The sequence below is a fragment of the Orcinus orca genome, chromosome 16 (assembly GCF_937001465.1).
Source record: "Orcinus orca chromosome 16, mOrcOrc1.1, whole genome shotgun sequence".
Lineage (NCBI taxonomy): Eukaryota > Metazoa > Chordata > Mammalia > Artiodactyla > Delphinidae > Orcinus > Orcinus orca.
In genome coordinates this window covers 16,532,328-16,551,207 of record NC_064574.1, presented here as the reverse complement: position 1 = coordinate 16,551,207, position 18,880 = coordinate 16,532,328, and the positions used below count along the sequence as shown (strand labels likewise).

General features: G+C 40.6%; 1 protein-coding gene across 12 annotated transcripts in view; it reads left to right on the top strand.

Moving 5' to 3' along the window:
• The window catches only part of PKIG (cAMP-dependent protein kinase inhibitor gamma), a 111,373-nt gene that overhangs the window by 42,629 nt on the left and 49,864 nt on the right, over nucleotides 1-18,880 (top strand). The window contains exon 1 of one of the 12 annotated variants that reach the window (XM_049698716.1): nucleotides 8,840-8,858. The exons of 10 other annotated variants lie outside the window; for them this stretch is intronic. The gene's annotated coding sequence lies outside the window, so the exon portion shown is untranslated. Of the gene's footprint in view, nucleotides 1-8,839; nucleotides 8,859-14,778; nucleotides 14,801-18,880 lie in introns of those variants that run through there. One more of the 12 variants, XM_033433784.2, reaches the window with a different exon arrangement.

Below are 18,880 nucleotides of genomic sequence, written 5' to 3'. Positions count from 1 at the left end.
AAAGTGAAACTGTTCTTCTTACTCTCTTTGAGTCCAGTCTCATTTTTTTTTCTTTTTTCTTTGTTTGCTTCAACCATGTGCTGAAAATTCTTTGCTGGATTCCTGGCTTTCCACAGAGGTACTCTTGCCCATGGGTGATTGTCAAAATTGGTGTTTTTTGGGGAGGAGACAGTAGAACACTCTTTTTCTGCCATTTTGTTTATGTTACTCATATATACATACTTTTTTCAGACAAGAAAATACTTTTTGCATGATGAAACCCAACTCATAGAACGCAAGAGTTGGAAAGAATTTTAGAGACCTCCTCCAATTATAAAATTTATCACTGATTGATTACTGTTAACAGCTAAATCATTTATTGCCTAAAATAATCTTTTTATTCTTTTATTCTCATTTAGTTGAATTTCCAAGTTTTAAAAATATATGTTTGGCACATATATTTCAATTGATAGGTACCTTACTCCCCATATATGACAACCAAAAGTTAATGCTAGCCATAATTATACCTTTTGGCTAATAATAGTAGTAAGTTTATGAAGATCTGTACTAAGTTTGGATTCTGAGTATAACTTTTTTCATTTATGGTAGAGTATAGATTTGAGAGATACTTAGTTATTTTTTTTTCCACTTAGTTATTTTTTTACTAATTTTCTCTAAGTTCGTATGTGAAATCAAACTACAAGTGTAGGGTTAAGTCTCTCCTGCACATGGTTTCCTTTCTGCCAAGTCTTTTGAATATGCCACATTTTTCAAAAGCCCTCACTCATTATTTTTATGATAGTGGAAAGAAGTCTGGTTTGGCCAAGCTCGTTTTTCTTCAAGCCTTCCAGGATTGTTGCAATTTCATAATAAGCCGCTGGTGTTGCATATATCTTGAAATGTGAGTGCATCATTAAAATTAAGAAGGGAGCCATAAATCTTACCTATCCTGTTACGGTCAGATATAAATAAATAGTTTTATTGGGATTTTCAGTTTGTTTAGAGTAATCTATACTTACTGACTTGCCCTTTTCATTTCTTTATACTATTTTACCAGTCAATTCTCCAATATTTCCTGAACAGTAAATGTTTAAAAGAAGCTATACCTTTGTACCTTGGTCTTAAAGAACTGCGGTGGGGTGTATAGTGCAAGCACGATATTTGGTGCTACTTTGGATTCCCAAGACTTTTCCGTGTCTGAGACTGAGAGGGAACTTGGGAGGGAGACTTTGTGTAGCAGAGGGGCTAGGAACTTCTCTATTCTTTCAAAGTTGGTCAGCTTTCTGCAAGGGACCCCTGCAAAGCCACAAGTCATTAGGAATAAAACTTTCAGTCTTTAAATGACCACAATATTTTAATACAGCAGAATGAATCTATGACACCCCATTCCATAATGTGGGTATGTTTCTGAAAGATAGGCTACTTGGGTATTATTTTTGCTATTTAAATTGTCATTCTTAAAAAAAAAATTGTCATTCTTATCATTGAAGTACCAGTAATAATAGTAGTACTAGTAATAGTTAACATTTATGGAAGATTTAGTATGTCTTATATGTTTCCTGTAATCCTTATAGCAGTCCTATGAATTGCGTATTTTGTTCTTTCCATTTTACAAGGAAGAAAACTGGGACTTAAGTAGACCATGTGATTTGTTTATTTGGTTGGTTGATTTTGGTAAAGTTCATATACCTTTTGCCCTGTGGCAGTCCATAGTAGACGTTCAGTAAGTATTTGAGCAGTAAACAATTGTATGAGATATGATAATCTTGTCTTTTGCAATATTCCCTTCTATTCCTTTTCTACTGCCAACTCTGCAGTCCAAGCTCATATTTCTTCAAGTCTAATCCGTGTATCTTTTTCTGCCATGTATTTACTTAGTCCATCCTCCTTGTAGGGCTCCTTGTGCCGAAGTTATATCTAAATCCTACTTTGCACATGTCACCTGCCACTTAAAATATTTCAATGATTTCTTATCACCTGTCACCTAAAGGTTGATAATAATGGGCTATGGCTTTGAATGGCCCTCAGTAAGAATAAGCACCTAGAGATTTCATGTATCTCAGCTTCAGAACAGTCCATCTCATGTGGCTTTCGTTTTCCTTTTTAAAATAAGCTTTTTAAAAATAAAAATATATATATTTTTAAGTACAGAATGTTATAAGTAAAGTGTCTTCTCCCTCTTCCCCCAAGTCCCCATTCTCATTTCATAGAAGTAACCATTATAAAAAAAATTCCTGGATAATTTTTTTCAGAAATTGTGCATATCTAAGCAGAAATATTAGATCTATTGGTTGCTTTAAAATTATACGAATGAGATCATATTGTACATATTGTTCTGCCACTAGTTTTCACATAGATCGATTTTATTCTTTTAAATGACTTCATAGTTGCATCAGCTACAAACCTTTTTGCTTTGAGTGATAGAAGCAGGGAATGCACTGGAGGGATGTAGCGCAGAAGTTTGAAAATGGTCAGGACCAAGGCAGGCCTAGAGGACCGTGAAGTAGTAGGCTTAGTGAGCCTCTGTTAGCTAAAGTAGCCAGGCCAGTATGTTGCCATCACTGCCTTAGGACACTGTCAGGAAAAAACTCCAGCTGTCCCTTTGTCTTTGTGTCACTTGTTTAAGATTCAAGTGAGGGAGTACCTCCAAATAGGAGGAGGCAGCTGGATGAGGGACAGCTTTTAAAAAATGGAGGAGACAGTTGGATGAGGGACAGCTTTTAAAAAATGATGAATTTCCATCGCAGTGGTACTCTGCAGTATAAATATGTCATAATTTATTTAACTTCCTCTTGGTGAATATTCAAGTTGTCATACTCAGTTTTTCATTGGCAAAAACTGTTGCAAAGAAAATTTTATGTGTATCTTTGTGAATTTTTGTAAGTAGATCTGCGGAATCAATTACTAGCAGAAGACTGTGCTGTATCAAGGGTATGTACGCTTTAAATTTTGTTGAATATTTCCAGTTTCATCCTTAGAAGTTTGCACTAGATTACACTCTAATCTACAGAGTGAGCTGGCTTTCTTTTAACTTACAAGATACAGAGTTACTTATAAGCAGATAGTCCATGAAACCCACAAAGTGTCAAACCAGGTGGAAAAGCAAGTTCAAATGGCTGGAGTATAGAATTTCCACATTTACCAAGGAATAAGTGTATTAAGACATTTTGATTAGCTAATTATATTTTTCCATTAAAACGCTAACATGTTCATCAACACCCATGATATTCCTGTAGATATTCTATGAAATTCTGAAAGGTAAATCAACTTCCTTTTTCTTTTCTCCTTTCCATGTATACGTTTTCCTCAATATTGGATCCTTTCATCACTCTACTTCTTATCTTTTCAAAAATTCATTGTATTTAGTTATTTGAGTAGACAATACCATCTTATGGTGCAAAATTCTCAAGTTACTCAACGATATATGGTTGGAATTCTCCTTCCAGTCGTGGCAGTCTAGGTCATTTGGATCCGTGCTGCTGATGAGTTTAGAAAGCTGGACAAAATATAAAGACATTTTCTTGAAAGCTTCACAAAGTTTACATGATATTGAAGGATTACCATACCAACGTCTGGAAGAATGCAAAAATTAAGACAGGTAAGCCTAGCTGCCAAAATCACTTTTGCCCTGAAGGCATTTGCTTATCCTGAGAAAGCATCTGTGAGGTTAAGCTGTGCTTTTGGTAGCCTCATCCATGAGGGCAGAATTCATAGCTTATTGACTGTCAGAGACACAAATAAACTACCCATCCAGTTTGAATGGAACCCCTAAGGACATAACGGGGATCTTGAACTAAATCAGCCCTCACATAGTCTTGCAACCAAGCTTTCAGGTCCAGGGAAGCTTTATCTTGATTGTCCTAAGCTAATAGCATCATTGGGCAACTGACAGAAGCAAGTGAAAATCCTCTCTAGAGGAAGATGTTATCATCCTGAGCATCAGAATCATCCTCTCAATAAGTTTTTAATATAATGAGCAGCACATAAGAAGAAAACAGATTCATAAGGAAACAGGACACCCATGAAAAGAACTAGAACATGAAAGCCACAAAAGTATCCTCAGGGACTTCCTGCTGGAGCAGTGGTTAAGAATTTGCCTTCCAATTCAGAGAGCATGGGTTTGATCCCTGGTCTGGGAAGATCCCACATGCTGCAGAGCAACTAAGCCCATGTGCCACAACTGCTGAGCCCGCGTGCTGAAACTACTGAAGCCCATGCACCTAGAGCCCATGCTCTGCAACAAGAGAAGCCCGTGCACTGCAGTGAGGAGTAGCCCCCACTTGTCACAACTAGGGAAAGCCTCTGCGTAGCAACGAAGACCCAACGCAGCCAAAAATAAATAAATTTTTTTTAAAAAGTAGATAGCCCTAAATGCATATATTAGGTAAGAAGAAAGGCTAAAAACTGAGCAAATATTTATATAAAGAAGTCAGAAAAAGCCCAGCAAAACAAAGGGAAAGAAAGAATGAGAAGAAGAGAAATGAATGAAGTATAAAGCAAATGTATAATATAGAATACCAATGAAGGCAAGGCTTGGTTCTTGGAAAAGATTAATGAAAATGACATACTGTAGTGAGGTTGATCAAGAAAAGGAAGGAGGTACTTCCCCGGTGGTCCAGTGGGTAAGACTCCATGCTCCCAATGCAGGGTGCCTGGGTTCGATCCCTGGTCAGGGAACTAGATCCCACATGCATGCCACAACTAAGAGTTAGCATGCCGCAACTAAGAGCCTGCATGCCGCAACCAAGAAGTCCACGTGTCGCAACTAAGAAGCCTGCATGCTGCGACTAAAGAGCCCGCACGCCATAACAAAGATCCCATGTGCCGCAACTAAGATCCAGTGCAGGCTAATGAATGAATGAATGAATGAATGAAAAATAAAATGTAAAAATAAAAAAAAAGGAAGGAAAGGTACAGATAACCACTGTCAAGAGTGAAAAGGGGATCTTATAGTTATTAACAAGATAATAAGATATAATGAACAACTTTATGCCCAAAATTTTAGAAATTTAGGTGAATGGATACATTTGTTAATAATATAACTATTATTAAGTCAGCAATTAAAAACCTTCCCACAAGGAAAACTCCAGCCCTATATGCCTTCACTAGGAAGTTATATCAAACATTTAAGGGAGAAAGAATTAATATTATACAAACTTGTCCTGAGAATAGAGAAAAGGGTTAGCAAAACAAAGAAACCTGACAATAACATTATAAGAAAAGAAAATTCACAGCCCCTTTTACTTATGGATATGAAAAATCCTAAGCTAAATATTAGCAAAGCAAGTCCAATATTTCACTTACTATAGTGGTGTAAGAAACTAACCAAAATGCTGGGGCTTAAAACAGCCATTTTATTATTTTAGGGATCCTGTGAGTCAGGAATTTGGACAGGGCAAAATGGTGACAGCTTGTCTCTGCTCCACGTTTTCTGGGCCCCCTGATTGGAAGACTCAAAGAAAATCTTGGAATCATCTGGAGGCGTTTTCATTTGCATGTCCTACAGTTCATGCTTGCTATTGTAAAGACCCTCAGCTGGCTGTTGTGTAGAACCTCAGCTCATCTCATCTGGAATGCCTGCGTATGATCTCTCCTTGTGGTCTGTCTGAATGGACTAGTTCAGGCTTCCTCACAGCATGGCAGCTGGGTTTCAAGTGCACAGTCCTAAGAGAGCAAATTGGAAGTGCTCAGCGTTTTTATAATCTAGTCTTGAAATTCACATACCACCATATCCATAGTAGTCTCTTGGTTGAGACAAAGGTCCATCCAGATTCCAGGGAAAGGATCATAGACCCCACCACTCAATGGGAGGAGTGTCAAGGTCACATTGTAAGGAAAACATGTGGTGTCGCGGAGCAACTAAGCCCATGCGCCACAACTACTGAGCCTGTGCTATAGAGCCCACAAGCCACAACTGCTTTAGCCCGCACATTCTATGGGCCCGCGTGCTGCAACTACTGAAGCCTGCGTGCCTAGAGCCCGTGCACCACAAAGAAGAGTAGCCCCCGCTCGCCACAACTATAGAAAGCCTGCGCTCAGCAGCAAAGACGCAACGCAGCCAAAAAAAAAAAAGGAAAAACGAAAAGCATGTGAGCATGTGGGATGGGGTAATATCGTTGAGGCTATCTTTGGAAAATACAATTTGCTCTAACAATATATGAAAAGGATAATACATCATGACCAAGTTGGGTTTATACCAGAAATGCAAGATTGGTTTAATACCAAAGACTCAATTAGGATAGTTTGCTAACAGCTTAAAAGGGAAAAATCATGATTGTATGATAAAATTCAACATCCATTCCTGATTAAAACAACAACAACAACTTTTTTGCGGTACGCAGGCCTCTCACTGTTGTGGCCTCTCCCATTGCGGAGCACAGGCTCCGGACGCGCAGGCTCAGCGGCCATGGCTCACGGGCCCAGCTGCTCTGCGGCATGTGGGATCTTCCCGGACCGGGGCACGAACCCGTGTCCCCTGCATCGGCAGGCAGACTTTCCACCACTGCGCCACCAGGGAAGCCCAACAACAACAACTTTTAGCTGCCTAGGAATAGAAGGGAGCTTTCTTAATCTGGTAAAGAAGTAACTATAAAACATGTACAGCAAACATAATACTTAATGGTAAATTTTCACTTTGAGGAAATTTCCACTTTGAGGTCAGGAACCAGAGTTGCCCATTTTCATCTTGTCTATTCAACATTTGTTGGAAGTTCTAGTAATTGCAATGAGACAAGAAAAATGAAATGTTTAAATATTAGAAAGAATTAATAACTTATTGTTTATAGATGACATGATTGTTTATATAGAAATTACAAAAAATTCTATATATACATTATTAAAGTTAATAAAAGTTTGCAAGTTTGTTGAATACTAAATCAATATACAAAATCAATTATATTTCTATATACCAGCTACGAATAGAATATTAAATGTTTTTGTTTTTGTGGTACGCGGGCCTCTCACTGTTGTGGCCTCTCCCGTTGCGGAGCACAGGCTCCGGACACGCAGGCCCAGCGGCCATGGCTCACGGGCCCAGCTGCTCTGCGGCATGTGGGATCTTCCCGGACCGGGGCACGAACCCGTGTCCCCTGCATCGGCAGGCGGACTCTCAACCGCTGCGCCACCAGGGAAGCCCTAGAATATTAAATTTTAAAAGATAATCTCTAAATGGACTTGAGGACACGGGGAGGGGGAAGGGTAAGCTGGGAGGAAGTGAGAGAGTAACATTGACATATATACACTACCAAATGTAAAATAGATAGCTAGTGGGAAGCAGCCGCATAGCACAGGGAGATCAGCTCAGTGCTTTGCGACCACCTAGAGGGGTGGGATAAGGAGGGTGGGAGGGAGACCCAAGAGGAAATGGATATGGGGTTATACGTATGCATATAGCTGATTCTCTTTGTTATACAGCAGAAACTAACAACATTGTAAAGCAATTATACTCCAATAAAGATGTTAAAAATAAAAAAGATAATCTCTGTCACAACATCAAAAATAGGTCCCTATGGAGAAAATCATAAAACTATTGAGAGACATTAAAAAACCCAAATACAAGTTGCGATAGATCATGTTGCAAATATTAGAAAGTACTCACTACTGTAAAGATATCAGTTCTTTACAAGACATGGGGGCGCTATTCTAGAACAGAAGAGATTCAAGAAATAAAACAATCAATTTCAAAATGTTGTTCTTGATTGGATCGTGTATCTAAGAGAAAAAAGAAAAATCTTTGTTTCGTTCTTACTCCCCAGCTAGCCTGGGGAGACCTACCACTGTTTCCAGTTTCTCATGTATTTTTCTAGAGATATTTGATGCATATAAAAGTAAATATGTATATTTTTTTCTTTCCTTAACTACAACTTTAGTAGGTATACTCTTAATATTGTTCCACATCAGGCTTTTAAAAACATACATATTTTGGAAATATTTTTGTACCACTAAGTAACTATCATTGTCTTTCTAAATTATTATGGTTGCATAGGCTTCTTTTGCTTGAAAGTACCTTACTTTATTTAACCTATCCCTTATTGATGGGTATTTAGATTATTTCTAATCTTTTGCTGCAGTGAATACATATTTCACACTTGTGAAAGTATGCTTTTGTGATAAATCCCTAAAAGTGATTTGCCAAGGCAGATATGTGAATTTTTTATATTGATTTCCTAAATGATGCTACACCAATGTATGACTGCATCAGCAATGGATGAGAATTCCTGTTTTCTAACACCAAACAGTGTGTTGTCAGACTTTCTCATATTCTCCAACAGTAAGTGAAAAATAGAATAAGGTTGAGTTCTTTCCATATATTCAGAGCCATATGTATTTCCTTTACTGTAAATTCCCTGTTCATATTCTGAGCATATTTTCCCCTTGGGTTGTTAGTCTTTGTCTTATCAATTCCTAGAAACTCTTTACAGGGTAAAGAGGCTATTCATGATATGAAATACAGTTTTTCCTGGTTTGACATTTGATTTTTACTTTGCTGATCATGATTTTTGCCATGCAGAGTATTTTTATTTATATTCATAGTCACATTTATCAGTATTTAATGACTTCTGGGTTTTATATCATACTTAGAAAAACCTCCCCTGCTGTGAGATTATAAAATGCTGTGCTGTGTATTTTTCTAATATTTATATGGTTTGATATTTTTGCATTTAAATCTGTAGATCCACCAGGAGCTATTTTTGGTGTGAGGTGTAAGACTCTACCTATGAACCTCACCTTTCTCAGACAGATGGAGGGATTAATTTTGACTGTGGGGTAGACTTGTAAAAAGAATCGTGATCATATTTTAGGGGATGGAATTCCTTTCACTCAAAGGAATTGGAATGAGCTGAGCATTTGAAGTCAAAGCTCCCTCTTCCCCATAGCAGGTAGGAAAAAAAGTCAGTTTTAAAATGAGTCCTTTTTCAGTATTTCTGTTCATTTCCCGAAACTTCCTATTATTGCAGTACCGTAGGTCTCATGACATGTTATGATTTTGATCTCATTTTTGTTCCATTTTGAAGTAACTGTTTTCTGATGTTATGAAAGGACGCAGCTTCATTTCATTTGTAAGCAGTCTCTAAATTGTGATGTAGCATGAGTTACAGTGAATTCTAGCCATTATTTTTATGATATCAGTTTCAGAGGGCTCTCTTCTGATTTTGTTTGCCTGATCCCAAGTCCATCACATCCAGTGATCTTTCCTTAACTTTCTGTTTCCATTTATTACATTATAAGACACGTTGTGAGCACAGGAGGGAACACGTCTTCCTGATCATAATTTCACATTTCTGTCATTGTTCTGGATACAAATGTCCAAACCTTTCAACTGTATAGCATGGGGAACTATATTCAATATCCTGGGATAAACCATAATGTAAAAGAATATAAAAAAGAATGTATACATGTATATAACTGAGTCACTTTGCTGTATAGCAGAAATTAACACAACATTGTAAGTCAATTATACTTAAAAAAAAAAAACGTTCAAACCTTTGAAACTCAGTTCAAACTTACCAATGGAAATAAAGAGAATTAGCAATCATTTTCCTTCATTAGGATTTGTGGTCCCTAAGATGAATACTTCTGTGCTACTTGGTCTTGAATGAATGACCTAGGCACTAAAGAAAATATATTAAAACATCATTTTAAAATTGCTTATCTCACCACTCTAACTAAAGCAGTAGTTTTCATGTGTTCGTGTTTTTTCTAATCTGTCTATTCATCTGTACTAATTTATTAGGTGTCTTCTGTTTGCCAGGCAGGCATCATGTTGGGTGCTGGGGCTACAGTGTTGAGTAAAACACATTCTCCATCTACTAAGGGAGACAGAAATATAACAAATAATCAATGTACTATGCCGGGAACTCCAGTAGAGGTGCTTATTGGGGGCAGGTATTGGTCAGGATTCTTAGTGGCAAACCACAAAATCTACTGTAGCTGGTTTAAGCAGAAGTAGTTTACAGTCTCCAGGAAGTTGATAGACCTGGGCTTGAATGTTACACAGATGGAAATAAAGCAGTCAGGGACAGTGTTTCCATAGAAATGCCCAGCCACACTAAGGAGGACTGTTTTAGAGAAAACACCACTGCTGCCTTGACTCACTTCTTCAGCAGAAATGGCATTAGATGCTGGACATCAGAAACTCTGCCCCAGAACAGCCCTATAACCTGAGCTCATAATTTTCTTTAAGGTCTTCAGTGCAGTTAGATGCACTTAGCCCAGTTCGTGACCTTTATATTCCTCATGCCTTTCATTGGTGTACGGCAGTGACGACTGAGTTTGAAATAGCTCTGCTTTCAGTATGGACTTCACTTGAGATGACCGTAGGTGATGACTTTTAAAACTCTTTCAACATTGCATGCCATTGACTACCAGTATCCCGTCCTCTAAGGAGGAATCGGCAGATTCTGGCCTGCAGGTCCAATCTGGCCTGCCATTTGTTTTGGTAAATAAAGTCTTATCGTAATACAGCCACGCTCATTTGTTTACACATTCTCAGTGGCTGCTTTAGCACTATGGAGATTTGAGTAGTTGCAACAGGAGTTACTTGCTGGGCGAGTTCTTGAAGATTATTGGTTACTTGTTCAGGGAGATACTGTCTGTGCAAGAGGGTCCTAAGGGACTGAGACAGGCAGTCAGTGCTGCAACATTCCTTCTGGGCCTCTTGGAGTTCTCTAAATAGTATGATGTCCTCAACACGGTTCCCTTGGGACATCAACCCTTTCGGCCAAAAACCTCACCTGGAGTGCCAGCGTTGCTTAGTGCATTCAGTGTTGCGAGGCTGTCTTGACTGCTAGAGTCCAAAGGAACTATTGGCTCTATTTCTGTAATTAAAATGTGTTTTATTTTATTTTTGCTTTTTGCTCTGTTAAGTGTCCCTTTTAGCTCTCAGCTTCAGATAAAACAGTGTCTTCAGTTCATAGAGGACTCTATTGTTAGAAGTCCAAGAAACATATGGATAATCTTGGAATATGGCCAGAAACTGATGGATGCGGAAGAGTCCTTAGAAGATCTGTCTTTTCTATCACTTAAGTCAATTAAATCAGAATCATTCTTGCTGATGTTCGTAAACATGGAGTTAGTAGTTGGTGCATAGAATTGTAGGGACCGTGAACTCTGTTCTTCTCTTCTTTGACCACATGTAACACATTCAGTCCACACTGAAGTCTTCTGGTTTTATTCCCCATCTTACAAGGCAGTAGCCTGGTTCTCCTATCATGGGGGTCCATGGGATGGAGAAGTCTCAGTGTTATTGTCCCATCTAATTTTCTCAAATGCAAACTGACTGTTAATGGGCTTTTTGGTCAGCTTCCTCTAGTTTCTCTCACAGAAGCAGCCTGTCTGCTTTTGTTCCCTTTCTAATTTGTTGCCTTTAAATTTATCTTCAAGTGTATCATCTTTCTTTTTGTTTTCCTTATGGGGACTTTAAAAAACTTCAACCTAAGTATCTACAGAGTCTTCTTACCTCTCGGCCAACAGCCTTTGTCCTTCCCAAGGAGGAGAGGGGGATCCCTTTGATCTTTTGCAAGTCTGCTCACTTTTAAAGACAGGAATAAAGACACAGACCTACTAGAGAATGGACTTGAGGATATGGGGAGGGGGAAGGGTAAGCTGTGACAAAATGAGAGAGAGAGGCATGGACATATATACACTACCAAACATAAGGTAGATAGCTAGTGGGAAGCAGCTGCATAGCACAGGGAGATCAGCTCGGTGCTTTGTGACTGCCTGGAGGGGTGGGATAGGGAGGGTGGGAGGGAGGGAGACTTAAGAGGGAAGAGATATGGGAACATATGTATAACTGATTCACTTTGTTATAAAGCAGAAACTAACACACCATTGTAAAGCAATTATACTCCAATAAAGATGTAAAGAAAAAAAAAGACTGTACTGCTTCAGGCCTGGAATTCTTTCCTGGCTAAGAATTTTCATCTGTGGACACAATAGCCTCTTTGCAGCTCTTAAATAAACAGTCTCTGTTTGTTATAAATCATGGCAATGGTGCACATTAGTTTGAAGTTACCTTTAGTTCTAAGGACTGATAGCCTTGTCCTTGATCTAATCTTTCATTGTACTAAAATCCACTGGATGTCTGAGTATCATCGAGCTGCCAGGAGCAATGCGATCAGTCATGGGAAATGGGAGGAAAGCTCCGGGGTCCTTTCTCTGTGGTTGTCTCATCAAAGCTTTCGAATCAGGGCTCTGCCTAAGGGTCTCAGAGGCCACTCAGGGCACTTCCATCTTACAGGTCCTGCCTCATACTCTGCCCTCTGTCTCACTTTTCTAAAAATCCTTTTTCTTCACCTATTTTATTTTCCTTTCCCAGGACCCGCTTCCCTCCAGTCTTCTCCTTTTCCTTTCTCTGTCCTTATGCTCGCCGTGATCATTCCTGTCATCAAGTGACCTGGGTCATGGCTGAGGAACCTGGGAGGAGCTTGGAGACTGTCGCCCCACCTTCTGGTACAGCTTCAGTGCTCCTCTCCCTACTCCTTCCACGGGTCTTGATCTGGCTTGTGTTTCTTGTGCATCTTCCACATGTGGGAGCGACCCCAGTGCCCGCCCTCTGTGCCAGGCCCAGGTTGGCAACTCACCTTCTGGTCCAGGCCAGGGGGGTAGAGGTCAGGAGAAGGGCCCTGAAAGAGCGTACCTCATGTCTCTCTCCATTATTTTTAGTGGCCAGTGTGTTTGATATTTTGACTGTTTCCATTTTTTCACTGTTATAAATAACTATAAATATCTCTTTCACTCACAGTCACAGTGTATGCATATTTGTAGCAGTTGGTATGTATTGTCTAAGGAATTTAAAAATAACTTTTTACATTTTTTCTTTTTATAGAAATAATACTATATTTTTATTACAAAAATAATGCACGGCAGGAAAAATTTTAAATGCCAATAAACTGAAAGAAGAAAATAAAAATTACCTGCAGTGTTACTAATAGTTTCATCCATTTTTTTATGCAAAATACTGTTTTCCCTTTTACAAATATGAGGCCCTACTATATGTACACCTTAACATTAAAATGAGACTTTTTTATCATGTTTTATTAGATATGCTTCTATAGCATCACTTATCACTGCATAATATTCCATTCTATAGAATATTCTGTACGACATTCTATAGACGTACCAAAGTTTATTTAGCTACTCCCTAATTGTGGACTTTTAGGGTTGTTTTCAGTTTTTCACTGTACTAAGCAGTGCTGAAGTGAACAACCTTGAGTCAAGTCTTTGCACACATCCATAATGCCTTCTCAAAGATAAATTCTCTTTATTTTAATATATTTATTTTTAAAATTATTTTTGTCTGCGTTGGGTCTTCGTTGCTGCGCGCGGGCTTTCTTTAGTTGCAGCGAACAGGGGCTACTCTTCATTGCGGTGCGCGGGGTTCTCATTGCAGTGGCTTCTCTAGTTGCAGAGCAGGGGCTCTAGGCGCGTGGGCTTAGTAGTTGTGGCGCACTGGCTTACTTTCTCTTACTTTCTTTATACGGACACAGAGGGAAATCCCAAGTCCACAGAGGAGCCAGCTGGCCCTTTAAATGGCCCCAGTGTCCTGGCCCTGTGCTCCTTTCCTCTGCTTGTCCTCAGTATTCACGTCAGTCATTCTCACTTGTTGTTTCATTTGTAATTAGTAAATCCTGGAGCCAAAAAGGAAGTTGAGGGGGCGAGGTTAGTCTGAAACTACTGTCTGCCTCACCCCCCCTATTGTAGTGGTCTGCTTTCTTATTTCCTCCCCTCAGCTGACGACAATTCAGTGAGTACAGGGATCACATTGCGTTTATCTTTATACCGTCAGGACCTGGGGTATTAGGTCTCCAACAAATGTTTATAAATGAATGAATGTTGGCAGTGTTCTTATGCCTCCTTCAAACTGCAAGATGGCTTGTGATCCCCATTGTCAACAACAAGCAACGTCCATCAACATTGTTGTGGTTTCCCTAAAGCAAGAATTCTTGAACTTGGTCTGTGGACCTGTTGCGGATCCAGAGAGGGCCTTCAGGGGTTCCCAAAAACCCCTTGAAATCAGATTCATTTGAAGACAGGCATTTTCTTTTTTTTTTTTAATTTATTTTATTTTTGGCTGTGTTGGGTCTTCGTTGCTGCACGTGGGCTTTTCTCTAGTTGTGGTAAGCGGGGGCTACTGTTTGTTGCGGTGCGTGGGCTTCTCATTGCGGTGGCTTCTCTTGTTGGAGAGCACAGGCTCTAGGCGCACGGGCTTTAGTAGTTGTGGCACTCGGGCTCAGTAGTTGTGGCCCGCGGGCTCTAGAGCACAGTCTCAGTAGTTGTGGTGCACGGGCTTAGCTGCTCCGTGGCACGTGGGATCTTCCTGGACCAGGGCTCGAACCTGTGTCCCCTGCATTGGCAGGCGGATTCTTAACCACTGCGCCACCAGGGAAGCCCTGACAGGCATTTTCTGAAGAGCAGAGTCTTAGCTTTCATCGCATTCTCAAAGGAGTATGTGACCAAAAATAAGTAGGAAACTGTGGAAAGCTTTTCAACTGTGTGGCATACTCTACTCTACTTATTTTCCTGCACACACACACATACCAATTTGTACATTGATCTCACTTGATAAATAAACCCTGTATAACCTGGGTGTGTTAGCACTTTAAGATCTAGAGATTAGCGTGACCCCTTGTTTCATGCCCTGTAGAGGTCCAAAGTTTCACCAAGATTGTGTAGATGCCTTAGGCGTGAAGGTGTGGCTTATGTTCTCCTGGTTATGTCTGCCTCCTCTTTCTGTTTCTCAGCCTGTCATCTCATAACTGAAACTCAGTCCCTTCCTGAATGCCATCAAGAGCAAAGAATACACCCACAAAGAGCATTTGTAAGTGTTACCATCTTTGCTAATGATTTGAGAGTCCCGGAAAGGGCTCACATGGCAGAAAATCCAGACCTCCGCCATCTCCCTGGCCCCTTCCTCTTCTGTTCCTCACAGACTTCCCTTAGAATCCCAGTTCACCTGTCATTACTGTGCAGAGCTACTTGGCAGCCTTCAGCTTTTATTTCTGTTATTTTTTTGCATGGCTGAACCCAGAAGGTGATCCAGCAGCCAAAGGGCCTTCCACTTGAAAGGAATCTTTCTCTTTAGAAGGCAGGTGTGGTTATAAAGACTTTTTTTCTTTATATATATATATATTTCAACATCTTCTCAGATTTCCTGAGGCCATCTTAATCAATTCTGTAGGTCTTGCAATGAGACAAGACCTATAAGCATGTTGAAGATCTTGTTCTTACACAGAACAAAAGAGCAGGAACATTTTTATTTTCAAATCTACTAAATTAGTTTCCCTTTCTGTCCCATAAACTGAGTTTCTTCCTCTGTTTAAGTTCCTCCAACTTTATTTTCTCCATCTTCTTCTTTTTTTTTTTTTAATAACTTTATTTTTTGCCTGCGTTGGGTCTTCATTGCTGCGCATGGGCTTTCTCTAATTGTGGCGGGTGGGGACTTCTCATTGCGATGGCTTCTCTTATTGCCTAGCATGGGCTCTAGGCGCGCGGTCTTAGTAGTTGTGGCGCACTGGCTTAGGTGCTCCGCGGCATGTGGGATCTTCCCGGACCAGGGCTTGAACCCGTGTCTCCTGCATTGGCAGGCAGATTCCTAACCACTGTGCCACCAGGGAAGCCCCATCTCCATCTTCTTTTTTTTTTTCCTGCATTTTTTTTTTTTTGCGGTACGCGGGCCTCTCACTGTTGTGGCCTCTCCCATTGCGGAGCACAGGCTCCGGACACGCAGGCCCAGCGGCCATGGCTCACGGGTCCAGCCGCTCTGCGGCATGTGGGATCTTCCTGGACTGGGGCACGAACCCGTGTCCCCTGCATCGGCAGGCGGACTCTCAACCACTGCACCACCAGGGAAGCCCCTCCATCTTCTTTTAAGAAGATAGTAATATATTTATTTTTGAAGAGTATAACACTAATATGCATTTTATAAAAATTAGAACAGTGCGGAAGTATACCATTTAGTTAAGGAAATCTGTAATCCTGCTGTCCAGAGACGGCCTCTATTATAATATACACTTTGGTGTATTGTGTATCCTTTTAGAGATTTAAATGCATGTAATAACAACAACAAAACAGTGATTAGGAGCCAGGCACTGTGCATTGTCTCATTAAATCCTCACTGTGTCTCTGAGATGGGGCCCGTTGACCAAAAAGCAAATTTGAGGCTTATAGCTAACTGGTGACTTGCCTAAACTTATTTCCAATTTTTGCTACCATAAGCAATCTGTAATAAATAAAGATATGTCTAACTATGTGTTCTTGTATGTTTATCTCCACATGATAAATTTCCAAAACTGGAATCACTTGGTCAAAAATTATGCACATTGATGGGCTTCCCTGGTGGCGCAGTGGTTGAGGGTCCGCCTGCCGATGCAGGGGACACGGGTTCGTGGCCCGGTCGGGGAGGATCCCACATGCCGCAGAGCGGCTGGGCCCGTGCGCCATGGCCGCTGAGCCTGCGCGTCCGGAGTACGTGCTCTGCAGCGGGAGAGGCCACAGCAGTGAGAGGCCCGCGTACAGCAAAAAAAAAAAAAAAAAAAAAAATTATGCACATTGAAACTTTGGTTCATTTGGAGAAAGATAGTTTAGAGCTTTGCAGTCAGGCACGCCAGTGTTCACATTCCCACTGTGACTTGCTGGCTGCTCACTAGACTTAACCTGTGCCTCAGTTCTATTTTTTTTATATCTGGCTGCGTCAGGTCTTGGTTGCAGCACACGGGATCTTTTGTTGTGGCACGCTGGCTCTTCATTGTGGCTCACGGGCTTCTCTCTAGTTGTGGTGCGTGGGCTCCAGAGTGCACGGGCTCAGTAGTTGAGTCGTGCTGGCTTAGTTGCCCTGCGGCATGTAAGATCTTAGTTCCCCGACCAGGGATCAAACCCGTGTCCCCTGCGTTGGAAGGCGGATTCTTAACCACTGGACCACCGAGAAAGTCCCTCAATTTGTTCTTATGTTAAGTAAGGCTGATAACAGAAACCTCTGGCTGTGAGGATTGAATGAGATGATGCATGGAATGTCCCTGGCTAGTATCCAACACATAGGAAGAGCAGTATATTAGACAGACTGGTCCCTGTCTTACAAAGCTGGCATTTTAATGTGGGAGTAGGGAAGGGAACAATGAAAGACTGGTAGTAAACAAATTAATGAACAGGAAAAAGAACAGTGCTGTGCAGATAGTTAAAAGAAAGTGATATGGGCTTCCCTGGTGGCGCAGTGGTTGAGAGTCCGCCTGCCAATGCAGGGGACACGGGTTCGTGCCCCGGTCCAGGAAGATCCCACATGCTGCGGAGCGGCTGGGCCCGTGAGCCGTGGCTGCTGAGCCTGCGCGTCCGGAGCCTGTGCTCCGAAACTGGAGGGGCCACAACAGTGAGAGGCCCACGTACCGCCAAAAAAAAAAAAAAAAGTGATATGATAGGTAGGTGGGCGTTTCCTTAGGTTTGTTGGGTTGGGGAAGTCCTGAAGAAGTGACATTTTAGATAGGGTCTGAATGAGGAGGATAGTCTTTAAATTCCTAGGAGTAGAATCTTGGGATCAAAATTACATGCATTAAAATTTGGAGTCATACAAATGAACCTATCTATGAAACAGAAACAGAGTCACAGACATAGAGAACAGACTGGTGGTTTGCCAAGGGGGAGGGGGTCAGGGGAGGAGGGATGGAGTGGGAGGTTGGGGTGAGCAGATGTAAGCTTTTATATATAGGATGGATAAACAACAAGGCCCTGTTATATGGCACAGAGAACTACATTCACTATCCTGTGATAAACCATAATGGAAAAGAATATTTTAAAAAAAGAATGTATTAATATATATATGTGTGTGTAACTGAATCACTTTGCTGTACAGCAGTAATTAACACAACATTGTAAATCAACTATACTTCAATTAAAAAAAAATTTTTTTTTAATTGTGGGTCATATATTGACCAAATACTGACAAATTGTCCTGGAAAAAATTCTAAAGTAATTTACATTCCCTCTGTGTATAGACATGTTTCATTCCTCCACCCTCACCAGTACTTTTCTCCTGATCTTAAAGAGCGGAGTTAATCAAAAGATTATCCTAGAGACCTTTCTGTCTGTCTTCTAATGAGCTTCATAGGCAGGGGGAAAAGATAAGAAAACAGGTTAGTCCCTTTGAGGAATCCCTTCTGTTCCCTTTCCCTAAATCAATTGTCCAGCATCACCCCTTATCCTGTGAAGCTCTCTTCTCACTTCCTGCCCTTTTTCTCTGTGCTACTTCCTGCCTGCATTGTGTGATGGGACTGGAAGCCACCAATGTTTTAGCCAATATATTTACATGTTGATTAACCGCTGCTTTTCCCCTTCGGAATTAGGCAGTGCCTGGCTCAGAGGAGATGGCTGATCAAGCATTGCTTTTGCTATAAAAAGAAGGCAGCTTTTAGAGATAAGCTGGTTTTTCCAGATGAATTTGTTGGCAAGGGTATAATACCTTCTGTGAGTTAAAACTGTGCAGAGGGCTCTGCACATCTTTCTGTTATAGTCAGACCCTCTCCTCTATGGCATGTGGTCACGGGAGGGGGCCTTGAGCTCTGGACCCTACAACTGCTTCTGCCCCAGAATCGGTGGGTAATAAGACCTCTTTTGTTTGTTTGGAATGCCTATATGATTACATATTGTTTGTGGGTCTGTTCTGTGAAGCCTTTTATCATGCTATGTAACCTGGGTTACAAGAAACATTCTCTTCGTAGGTCTTAAGCTTAGTGCAGCAACAGTAAGTGATATAGCACATGTTAAATACAGACCTCGTTCAGGTACTGTTTTATTTCAGTTGTATTTGTTTATAGCATACACATGTATTAGAATTTAATGCCTGATTCAAGCCTTAAAGAAAATAATATTGTGTAGCTTAAACTCATAGACAAATGGATTAAAAGGCACTAGT